The sequence below is a fragment of the Neofelis nebulosa genome, chromosome 1 (assembly GCF_028018385.1).
Source record: "Neofelis nebulosa isolate mNeoNeb1 chromosome 1, mNeoNeb1.pri, whole genome shotgun sequence".
NCBI lineage: Eukaryota > Metazoa > Chordata > Mammalia > Carnivora > Felidae > Neofelis > Neofelis nebulosa.
This window is the reverse complement of record NC_080782.1, coordinates 202,865,547-202,877,448: the sequence shown is the minus strand read 5'-3', so window position 1 is coordinate 202,877,448 and position 11,902 is coordinate 202,865,547. Positions and strand designations below refer to the sequence as shown.

Sequence of the window (11,902 nt, the reverse complement as noted above, 5' to 3'; positions counted from 1 at the left end):
GGTGGATAGGTGAGGGAGATGGCGCTGGCGAGGACCTTTGTTCCCCGCCAAGCTGCGTTCTGTCATCCGGGGCTCAACAACTCTCCCTCCCGTTGTCCTCCAGCCCTCCCTTTCTCCAAGCAGAGCTGTTAGCTTATAACCTTCCAGATGCTAAGTCCCGCTTGCTGTGGGAACACACTCCGTCAGGCCCCTCCGCCTTTGCAAGCCAGACTCGGGGGCTCTGCTTGGCTGGTGGGCTGCCCCTCCGCCCCGGCTCCCTCCGGCCAGTCTGTGTAACACGCACCGCCTCTCCACCCTTCCTACCCTCTTCTGTGGGCCTCTCGTTTGGGCTTGGCTCCAGAGACTCAGTTCTGCTAGTCTTCTGGCGGTTTTCTGGGTTCTTTAGGCAGGTGTAGGTGGACCCTAAATGATCAGCAGGACGCGCGGTGAGCCCAGCGTCCTCCTGCGCCGCCATCTTCCCAGGATTCTCTGATTTGCATTCTTAATGAATCAACCAAAATTATTTTTTCCAATTGGTTAGATGAAGGAAATGGGGTTATTTATTACCTTTCTAGGAATCCACCAACATCAAATTCAGCAGTGTTTTTTCTAAAAAAGTAAGGATACATAAACATGAAAACATATATTAATAAACTCCACCACATTAATTGAATAAATATGAAACATATAAAGGAAAAATTACGGTAAAAAAAACCAACGCCTAAGTGTATAAAGGATTTTTAAATAAATAAATATCTAAAACTAATAATAGAAGGGAACTTTTTTAGAGTAGTATTAAAGGAGATCTTAAAAAATGTAGACCTAAAGTCATCCCTAGTGATCATACTTTAGAAATATTTCCATTCAGCTCAGTGGGAACAAAAACTGCTATATACCAATTATTTCACATTACACTGGAAGTCAGTTAATTCCATAAGACAAGAAATGGAAAATTAGGATCATGAGTATTGACAAGAAAAAAAATATATCATTTGCAGAAAATGTAACTGCCTAAATAATATATCAAAAAGTATTTTAAAATATTTTTGTGGATAGAGAATAAGCATCCATAAATAATTATTGAATTTATAAAATTAAACTAACTGATGAAAACACCATAGAATCCCTTTACGATCTGCCGTCTGTGGTGGAACCTCTGCCAAGATGTAGATTTTCGTGAAAACCCTTATGGGGAAGACCATCTCTCTAGAGGTCGAGCCCTCGGATGCAATAGAAAAGGTAAAGACCAAAATCCGGGGTAAGGAGGGAATTTCTCCTGATCAGCAGAGCCTGGTTTTGCTGGCAAGCAACTGGAAGGTGGACGTACTTTTTCTAACTGCAACATTCGAAAGGAGTGCACTCTATCTTGTGTTGAAACTTCGTGGTGGTGCTAAGAAAAGGAAGAAGTCTTACACCATTCCCAGGAAGCATAAGCATAAGAAAAAGAAGGTTAAGCTGGCTGTCCCACTCTAAGGTGGATGAGAATGGTAAAATCAGTCGCCTTCATTGGGAGTGCCCTTCAGATGAATCTGCTGCTGGGGTTTTTATGGCTAGCCACTTGGACAGATGTTATTGCGGCAAATGTTGTCTGACCGAGTGCTTCAACAAACTGGAAGGCACGGAATGGCGCGCGGGTTAATAAAAGACAAACTAAAAAAATACAATGAAATAAATTTTCCACCAACAATAACAAAGCTCCTCGGAAAAATTCAAATTACAAATGAGGAGGGCACCTGTTGGGATGAGCACTGGGTATTGTATGGAAACCAATTTGACAATAAATTTCATATTAAAATAAAAAAATAAAAAAGAAGCTGACTAAAGGGAGACATTCTCAATGTCGATGGATGATAGTATTCAAAGTTATGAACAGATTGATACATCCAAATAATCTTGACTTTTAAAAAATTCCGGTAAAAGCTCCGATGCTATTTATTCACAACACTTAGAGAAAAAATGTATCTTAAAATGACTGAAGGAAATACGAGTTCAAGAGAAACAAGATAATTATTAAATTCAAAAATGGTGTGGAAAATTTCCACATCTAATAATAAGATATCATGATGCGATTTTACCTTGCCTTCAAAAATATAATAAACTACGTGTTTAGAAACCCTCCTGCCATAAAAACCTAATAATACTGGCATAAGGCACATATCCTTTAAAGTGCATATCTAAACAAATTAGAAAGTAAGAGCAACCTATATATATCTAAAATAAGACATTACTGAACCCAGAGGGGTTATGGACCACTGGAGACATGATTTGTATTGTTAAAAGTAGAACATCTGCTTCTCATAAGTGATGGAGGAGAACGTGGAGCCTCTGGCCCACACCAGGTAGAAGGTGAAGACTTAAAAAGAAATCTAGGATGTTTGGAAGGCTACATTTTTAAGGAAAGGTAAACTTGGAGGGAAAAGAAATCATATTTTCTAAGGAAAATTTTGAAACAAGCTAATACTGTACCGATCTGTATATATGTGTTTGTGTGTGTGTGTGTGTGTGTGTGTGTGTGTGTGTGTTAAATATATATAATGTGTGTGTGTGTGTATATGTATAATATATATTTAATGCATTATATATTTAATATACTTAATATATTAGACACAGTATCTATTTCCCACATACACTGAGAATTTCCAATCATAGTACTATCTCCAGGAAGTTTTTATCTTCCCACTTGCATTTCTGTTGGGATCCATAAAAAAACTTAAAGTTGTCATCAAGGTTGGTAGAACACTAGGTTCTTAGCAGAAGGAAATACGTACTTTTTTCTCAGTGGAGTTTTTCTCAGTGGAGTCTATTTTGTACAGTGGCATAAGACTTCATGAGACACTGAGAGATTGTCATATGGACAAGAGATAAAAGAATTTGTTGGTAAAAAAAATTGTCGGTAATGGCTGAATATTTACTATATTTGAGGACACTGTAAATTTGGTTTTGCAGCTAATTAAATAAAAATTACATACACATAAATATTTGTTATTCAGAGTGGTTATTCACACTAATTTTGAATTCCTCAGTACTAACTAACCAAGTATGTTTGAGAGAAAATGTTCAATTTTTTGTTGTTTGTAATTGATCTGTTTTATTCAGTTAATGAACAGATATTGTCATACTCTGTGAGTGTCCAAGTTAAAAGCAGTTTCCCTTTGGACAGAAATACAGGCATCCTGATATGTAATTCTATTCAGTGTCACTCATTTACCTATCAGCTCTCTCTGCTAAAGCGTTTATGGATATGTTACTAAAAGCATAAAGAGCTTACCATAAAATGCATTATTTAAGGCAGTAGCATTTTAATTTGTAACTTATTATGGAAAATAAAAATAAACAAAATAATAAATAAGAGTAAATAAAACAACACTATGGAAAATAAAAATAAGAGCCTATTTTTCATTTTCTCTGAATTTTTCTAACCAACTAAAGCATCATTGTATTCGTAATTATTTTTTACTGTTTATACAACTAATTTACTGTCTGAGGCAGAAAGCAAGACACATGCAAAGTCTTCACTATGTTAAGGTCAGGTAATCAATTTCCTATCCCAAAAGACAAAACTAATAGTACAGAGGATTATCACTAAATACAAGCAGCTGCTTTTGTAAGACTGGAGCTTTTCTAGGGAATCCTGCAATAATGGAGTAGGTACGAGACAGAATCCCATGTACGTCTATCTATGAATTCTGTGAAAACTGCCTAGGTGTTTTTTAACTACAAATGGAACAAGGATTAATTTTGCTTTGATTCAAGTAATTGCTATTAAACATCAATGCATTTGAAGCAAAATATGCAATGGTAATGAAGAAAATAATATTTATCTTTGTTCTGAATGTCATTCAAGATTTTGTTCTTAATAAATATAACTCTAATTCTTATACTTTTAAGAATTTCAGGAGTTTACCTGATATAAACCATTCAGTACAAGTATTAACATACTTGCTATCTCTACATATTATCAAAAACTAACAGTCTTTACACCATATTTAATACAATTGATAACAACCCTACATATTATTTTCTTTTCACAAGTTCATACAATGTTGTAACACTGTAAAAACTGATTAAATATAAACAATTACTAAATTTAATTAATGCCATAGATCAATTTCATTTCATAAGAAAACACATATGCGATTTTATTCTTCTCTGAGGGTTTTATCTAAAAATTTATTGATGCAATGTTACTCATTAATATTTCAAATTCCCCTTAGTTTTAATTCTAGGCATGATACACGCAGGCAAATTGTGTAAGTCTTTGTTTAGAATATAAACAAAGTAAGCAGTTATCTTAATATTGAAATTATTTCTTTGCATATTTAGCCAATTAGTTTGACATCTTAGCAACATTCAACACAACTGAAAGAACATTTCTTTTGAAATATTCTTTTTCCTTAATCTACATCAGATTACATTTTTTTCTCCATTTTCTTTCATAGCTATTACTATTCAACCTGATGTGTCACTCCTCAAGACTTTGCCTTAGACTCTTGTTTTCTCTTGTCCCCTCCTTTTCTAGGTGAATTAATTAATTTAATTTTTTAATTTAAATGAATTTTTAAATTTTTAAAATCATCTAGTATCGGCTCATAAATTATATTTTTCATCTTTGGAATTCCAGACCCATACATTCAATTACATTCTTAATAATTCCAGTTGTACTAATTGTCTAATTTCTTAGCCACTTTAAAGTTAATGTGCTCAGAACTGAGTGCCTGATTCACTTCTCACCCTACCGCTTTCCCATCCCCACTGTGCACCTGACCCTCCACCGATTTAGTGAAACAATTTAGTCTGTGTTCTCCATTTCAGTAAGTTTTATTTTAACAAACAGGTTGGTTCTTCCTAAAAGCTAGGGATTATCTTTGATGTAATGTTATATGTATGTCCTTTTCCTTCCTACTTTGGTCTTTCAAATATCATCACCAATCTGTGGATATCTAACATCTCAAATATGTATCCATACCTTCACTGTTCTCCAGGGTGCCTGCCATCATTCTGTGCAGCCAGCATCATCCTGCATTACGTTGAAACTTTAATATGTTTCTCTCATTCTACTCTTAGATCCAAAGACCACCTCCAATTCATTCTCCATAAAGTTGAGAGATTTTTCAATAAGTATAATACTCCAACCTTTCTATGATTCAAACCATTCAGTCATTTCCCATAGTAATTAAGTTAATTCACAAAGCCTAATGTTTGCTCCCTACTTCTGTGCCATTTTCTTTTTTTGTCTAATTTACCAACCTTGTCTCTCTCGTTGTTGCTTTCCCCTTCATGTTCTACTCACTGTGGATTTTTTTTTTAATTTCTTGAACACAATGAAATATTCATTGAACCAAAGCAAACGTTCTTCCCTTTCCATAAACTGCCTTTCCCCTGTTCATCATTTGACTTACTTCCTATAAGTGTTTCATTTTCAAATAGACCTAATTTGACTATCAATTCCCGAGTAGGTATTCCTGTTATACTCACCTAAATTCATCTTCAGTGTTTATTTACATTGATTATCTATTTAACTACATATCTATCTATTTATCCATCTATCTATTCATCCATACATGTAGGTAGCTATAATCTACCTGTAGTCATTTTAGATTCTTGGGTAATTTTAAGCATCATGACAGGATGTTTGTATTTATTTTTATCATTGTTTTTCCAAAATCTTCCAATGCTGTTTTATATCAATATGTATTAATAATCTTATAATATAATGTTATCAATTGAATGAGTGAAAAATTGACAAACTAATGAGCAAGTTCTATAATGAATATATATCTATACATACATATATATAAATTGCCAAATGTCCTAATTTCAGCACATTTACACTAATATGCTTAAGTTTCCAAAAATTGATTCACCAGCAAAAATTTAGTACACTCAACAGCAACTCCACATTTGATACCAAAATATGATTGCAAATTACATCCTTAAAGTTCAAAATACAATAAAAATTGCAATAAAAGAGTAATGTTATCTTAAATCACAAGCTTTAGTTTTACCTTATATTTGTGAACATCATGGTCTCATGTATTACTAATAAAAACACTAATACCCAGACGATTTCACATTTTTTCTCAACAAATTGTTATTATCTAGTGGAAATAATTGGTAATTTTTCATAAGGTATTTGGGACTGAAATTTTTAGCTTTCATATTCACATAACTTTTGGGTGAACATTTTGCAATATAAGAGAATGAGAAAAAATATACACAAATGAATATTTCTGTACAGTTATCTCAAATTCTAAAATACTTTTTAACACTTGCCATGCTTTTATAATTAACACAATTTGTTGTAGAACTAAACACTTATACATGCTTTAGTCACTGAACGTAGCAACAACCCTACATGCTTACAGTAAAATGCTTTTATCCTGTTAAAGTATATGTTTATGCAACATTTTAATAAATGTTTACTAATTTAATCATAATTGATAACAAATAAGGTCTAAGTGCCCACTAACCTGTTTGTAAGTATTTTCAGTGTTGACTAAGGCAACAGGAGACTTTGAAGATGTTTTGCCTCTTTTAGAGCATCCACTTCACTAAAATGTGATAGCAGAGAAGCATCAACTATGCTTTGTAAAACATCAGGAATGCAAATAGAACAAGTTAAGCACTCTATGTATGACATTGATTCCTGAAAAAAAAAGATGAAAAACAAATTGTAATATTCAGTAATAAAGTATGATTGATTTATTATCATTATGATTTTATCATACTCTTCTTAATACAAAAATGTTCATTAGTTCAAATTCAATAAAGAACTGATGAAAAACTATTAAGCTTGGTACCGTGGTTCACAAATTATGTAATGTGATCTCTGGCTTCAAGGAGCTTAAAATCAGAAATGATCCACAGAGTCACGTAGAGTTGTAGTCTAAGTATATTGACTGCTCTCAGATATTTCAACAGACAGAAACAAGGCACAGAAGGCTGTGTTTGTGTATGTTTATATATATCTACAGGTCTTGGAAAATTTAGAAGGGCTAGTTTTTGAGCTGAATTTTAATAATAAATGTTGGGTAATTAGAAATGATGAATTAGGATATTTTCAGAAATGCAGAACTGTACACAAACTGTGAAAGAGTAAAAAAAGTAAATAGCAAGTGGTCTAGTTTTAATTTGAGAATCCAAAAATTGTTAGTAGACAATAAAAACAGAATGAAAAATTAAATCTTGATTTTAAACTTAATTGTGTATTAAAATTTTTGAGTTTTAGAGGAAATGAGAAGTTAACTGAATACTTTCAAAACAAAAATGTTTTAATCAGTTCTACATTTTATAGACGTGACTTTACCCAAGCATGACTATCTTGCAAAAGGATATAGGCTCAATCTCACAAAATTTCACTGACCTTACTATTCTCCATCATTCAGAGGCAGCTGGCATTGGTGAAATGGCCAGACAAAATTAATTTAAGAAAACTATGCAATGAAGTTGCTGTCCCACATGATAGAATATATTTTTATTTATTTATTTATTTTAGTTTTTTTCAAGTTTATATTTAAATTCTGGTTAGTTAACACTTAACATACAGTGTAGTATTAGTTTCAGATGTAGAGTTTAGTGATTCAACACTTACATACAACACCCGGTGCTCATCACAAGTGCACTCCCCCGTCACCTATTTAACCCATCCACCTGCTCACCTCCATTTTGGTAATCATCAGTTTCTTCTCTATAGTTAAAAGTCTATTTCTTGGGGCGCCTGGGTGGCGAAGTCGGTTAAGCGTCCGACTTCAGCCAGGTCACGATCTCGTGGTCCGTGAGTTCGAGCCCTGCGTCAGGCTCTGGGCTGATGGCTCGGAGCCTGGAGCCGGTTCCGATTCTGTGTCTCCCTCTCTCTCTGCCCCTCCCCCGTTCATGCTCTGTCTCTCTCTGTCCCAAAAATAAATAAAAAACGTTGAAAAAAAAATTTAAAAAAAAAGTCTATTTCTTGGTTTTTCTCTCTTTTTGCCCCACTGTGTTCATTTGTTTTGTTTCTTCAATTCCACATATGAGTGAAATAATATTTTATTTGTCTTTCTCTGACTTATTTAGTTTAGCATAATACTCTCTAGCTTTATCCATGTCATTACTAATGGCAAGATTTCATTCTTTTTAGTGGCTGAGTAATAATCCATTGTCTATATATACCACAGTTTCTTTATCCATTCATCAGTTGTTGGACATTTGAGCCCTTTCCATAATTTGGCTATTGTTTATAATGCTGCCATAAACATCAGGGTGCATGTATCCCTTTGAGTCAATGTTTTTGTATCCTTTGGGTAAATACCTAGTAGTACAATTATTGGATTATAGAGTAGTTATATTTTTAACTTTTTGAGGAACGTCCATGCTGTTTTCCAGAGTGGCTGCACCAGTTTGCATTCCCACCAACAGTGTCTCATTGCACTTTAAAATTGTCAACTGACTAAAGGAAATGTTTTTTTGTCCCTACAATCTTGATGGGTTGGGAGGTTCTAGTGCCTTAAGGATGAATGCTTCTCTGAGAGAAGTAAGTCACATTTCTGACACAATAGAAGTTAAGACCATCATTGGACAATTGGGGGTCTTCATCCACTGAGCCTACAGCATAGGAGAAGGTTGTGTATCAACTGTACTTGGAAAAAAATCGACTGACTGATTCACAATAGGGACAATGAAGATTTTTTTTCTAACCAATATTACTCACTGAGTTGCATTTTAATTCTTCTTTCCGATAGTCCTAATAAGCTGCAACTTAGTAAAGATAAGGTCCCCAAGAACTCAAATGATGTGATTTGGTAGGTAAAAGACTGTCCAGCTGAAGTTAAAGGAAACATAGAGGAGGGAGATGGTGAATATGATCACAATATGAGCCTTATGGCTATAAAACAGACATCTATGGCAATGTGCTGTATGCTAATAAATTATTTCATTTATCAACCACCTCCTGCTACCTAGTATGAAGAACCCTGGAAAGCTAACATTTTAAGTTTCTGGAAGGAGCATGATCAAATTAATATCACTTCTGATGATGCAATAGAGGATGAGAAACTGTACTGGGAACACAGCATTCCACCTGAAAGGGGTGAAGGGAAGGAGGAGATCTGAGGGTAAAAAGAATGGAGGATGTGGGATATCTTTCACTTGCCAATATGGATTTACTCTCCATCCTGGTGTATCTTGCTCAGTGCCCCAAGATGTTGGCTGTTTAGTGTAGTTCATTTGGCTCCGATGCTTCCTTGCTTCCAATTGGTTTAAGCCAATGGGTAACACCGGAAGGCAAGCAGATCAGACTGTGCGAGGAGGAGGAATTTGCTCTGTTACTACTGTCTCCATTTTCCTGTTTGTGGGTTCACCTTATACAAGCAGAGCCCCTCCATTGAAGGCCATAATACTGCCTGATGATCTTCCCAGCTTTCGCTTTCTTGATTTCATCAACCACATGTCCTTACCCTTTCTGATCTTGTAGTGGTAAGGGCTCTTCCTCCATTCAACAGTTTCTCACACTGCTAAGGTTGCTGTGGTTTCCCTACACTTTATAAACTTTATGTGCTCTGTTTGTCCAACGCGCTAATCTTGCTGGCCTTGGGGTTCTTTCTAAAATGATAAAAATGATTATTGTGATCTCTAAATTGACAAAGTTAGGGTCTTTAGGGATTATTTTGTCTTGGCAGCAGTTAATTAGAAAGCTGACAATCTGTAGGACCTCAGTACATACCAAATGGATTTTTAAAAAATCATACAATTGACAGCATCCTTCTTTAAAAATTCAAAGTGTGGAAAATGCATCTGTGAATTCTATCTTATAACACACTAATTAGTACTAGAAAATATGTAGTTTATTTGCATAGGCCAATTATTTTCGTATTTATTATAATTCTGTGGAATTTAAACTGATGGTTTATCACAAATTGTATGGAGGAACTGTTTTTGACTTGTCAATATTTGAAACATGGAAACCACTGTTACTACCTTGCTAAAGATCCACAAAGAATTAATCAAACTTTTGTACTTTCATTTTTTCTTTCCACCTGACATTAATATACCAGAACTTATTGCATGTGTCGTTTTATCAAAGATTCTTAACGAGAATCTTTAAAAGAAATAAAAGCAAAATAGAAGTAAATGTACTAATTTGTAGGATCAGCAAACATTATTTAAAAATAAAGCCCATCTCTCCTGAAATCAATATTACACTATATGTTAACTAACTAGAATTTAAGTAAAAACTTGAAACAACATAAAATAAAATAAAACCTATCCAATATCAGATTTTTAAAGTTATAGATATTATCTGTACTTGGGTTGTCTTAATCTCAATCTACTAATTGCTTAATTATTGTATACATACTTAAGTGTATTTATAAAGAGAAATGAGACAAAAAGATACTGATACATGCTGAAAGAGTATTTTATTTTATTTAAAATGTTTGTTTATTTATTTATTTTTGTACTTATGTATTTATTTATGAGAGAGTGAGGGGCAGAGAGAAGGAGACAAAGGATCCAAAGTGGGCTCTGTGTTGGCAGCAAGGGCTTGATGCAAGGCTTGAACTCACGAATCTAGAGATCATGACCTCAGTTGAAGTTGGATTCTTAACCTACTGAGCCATCCAGGCGCCCCGAAAGAGTATTTTAAAGTCTAGATTTGTTTTTGCCTTTAGTCAAAGCATAGCTCTTTTTGTTGAAAAGTAATCTCCCCTCATATTTTATCCCTTTTAATTTTAAATTTATTTCAGTGTCATTCCTTACAAGTTCAATGTTTAATTAAAAGAATTAACTATCAGTGTGTTCTTATGATAGTAATTTGTATGTATTTGTGAATCTTTTAAATTTATATATATAGATTCACTTTTAACAGGGTATCTATAATTTCTCATAAATGAGTGTTACTATTTATATTTATATACACATACTCTGGCAATTTTTTTTTACCTGTGCCAAATTTCATGGGATATTTCAGTATCTATGACTGAATACATTTGTTAGGCTAGGAATAAATACATATTCCCCAAATCTACCTGTTCCCTCTGAGAAGTACACGGAAGAAGCAATCTACTAGGTTCCTTTTAGTTAGAACTATCACAAGCTTATAAATTTATTTTTCACTTTTCTCCATTATTTCCCCAATGTGTAGTATATGAAATGTGCTGATCTCACATGAGAAATAGAAAAATCTGGACTGATATAATAAAGACATCTGGTGAAAATATAAATTATTTTATTATTAAGTGGGGATATAAAATATACATGAAAAAACATTTTATTATTTGATTTGAAAATAACTTTTTGATGGTGTATATTGTGTAGTTCTTTATAATCTCAAAGGCATTTACTTAAAAACAAATTCCAGGAATGCCATTCTGGCATATGCAACACAGAAAGCTAATTTCCCGAACAACAGTCTAGCAAAATCCCCCTCAGAAATATCTCTGAATAAGAGCAAATTGATGGATGTATAGTTTCCATGCAATTCAAAATCAAATGAATCTGTCATCAAGAATTGGAGGAACTTGGCTGTAATCATTTTTTCTGTTTATATTATTCTACACTGATAAGTTTTTTCCTCTTTCCTGAATGCCAGTTTCTTAGCAAATTATAGAATCAGTTCTCTTGTTTTCCTATTATCTATATTATGTGAAAGTGAGGTTAGGTGGCTTTGATTTTCTAAGTTTTTAGCTATTTCACTCAACTTTTAATTTTGTGCCAAATGGGCCATATTTTAAAAATTTTTCACCTTTATGCTTGTTGGCTTAGCAGTGTACCCTTGCAATTTCAACAGTATCTGGCACATAGTAGACCGTCAATACATCTAATGGGTGAGTAAATGACATAATTATGCATAAAACTAATTGTCAAATCACGTTATGAATTGACATTTACATCTTGCCCCAAATCTTGCTGTCCTAATCGCAATACTGATATTCCAGGAACATAAAATCAAGCT

At 33.8% G+C, this 11,902-nt stretch overlaps 1 pseudogene; it reads left to right on the top strand.

Moving 5' to 3' along the window:
* The first annotated feature begins 1,128 nt into the window (after nt 1-1,128).
* On the top strand, nt 1,129-1,618 carry LOC131491402 (ubiquitin-ribosomal protein eS31 fusion protein-like; annotated as a pseudogene).
* Nucleotides 1,619-11,902: the final 10,284 nt, after the last annotated feature.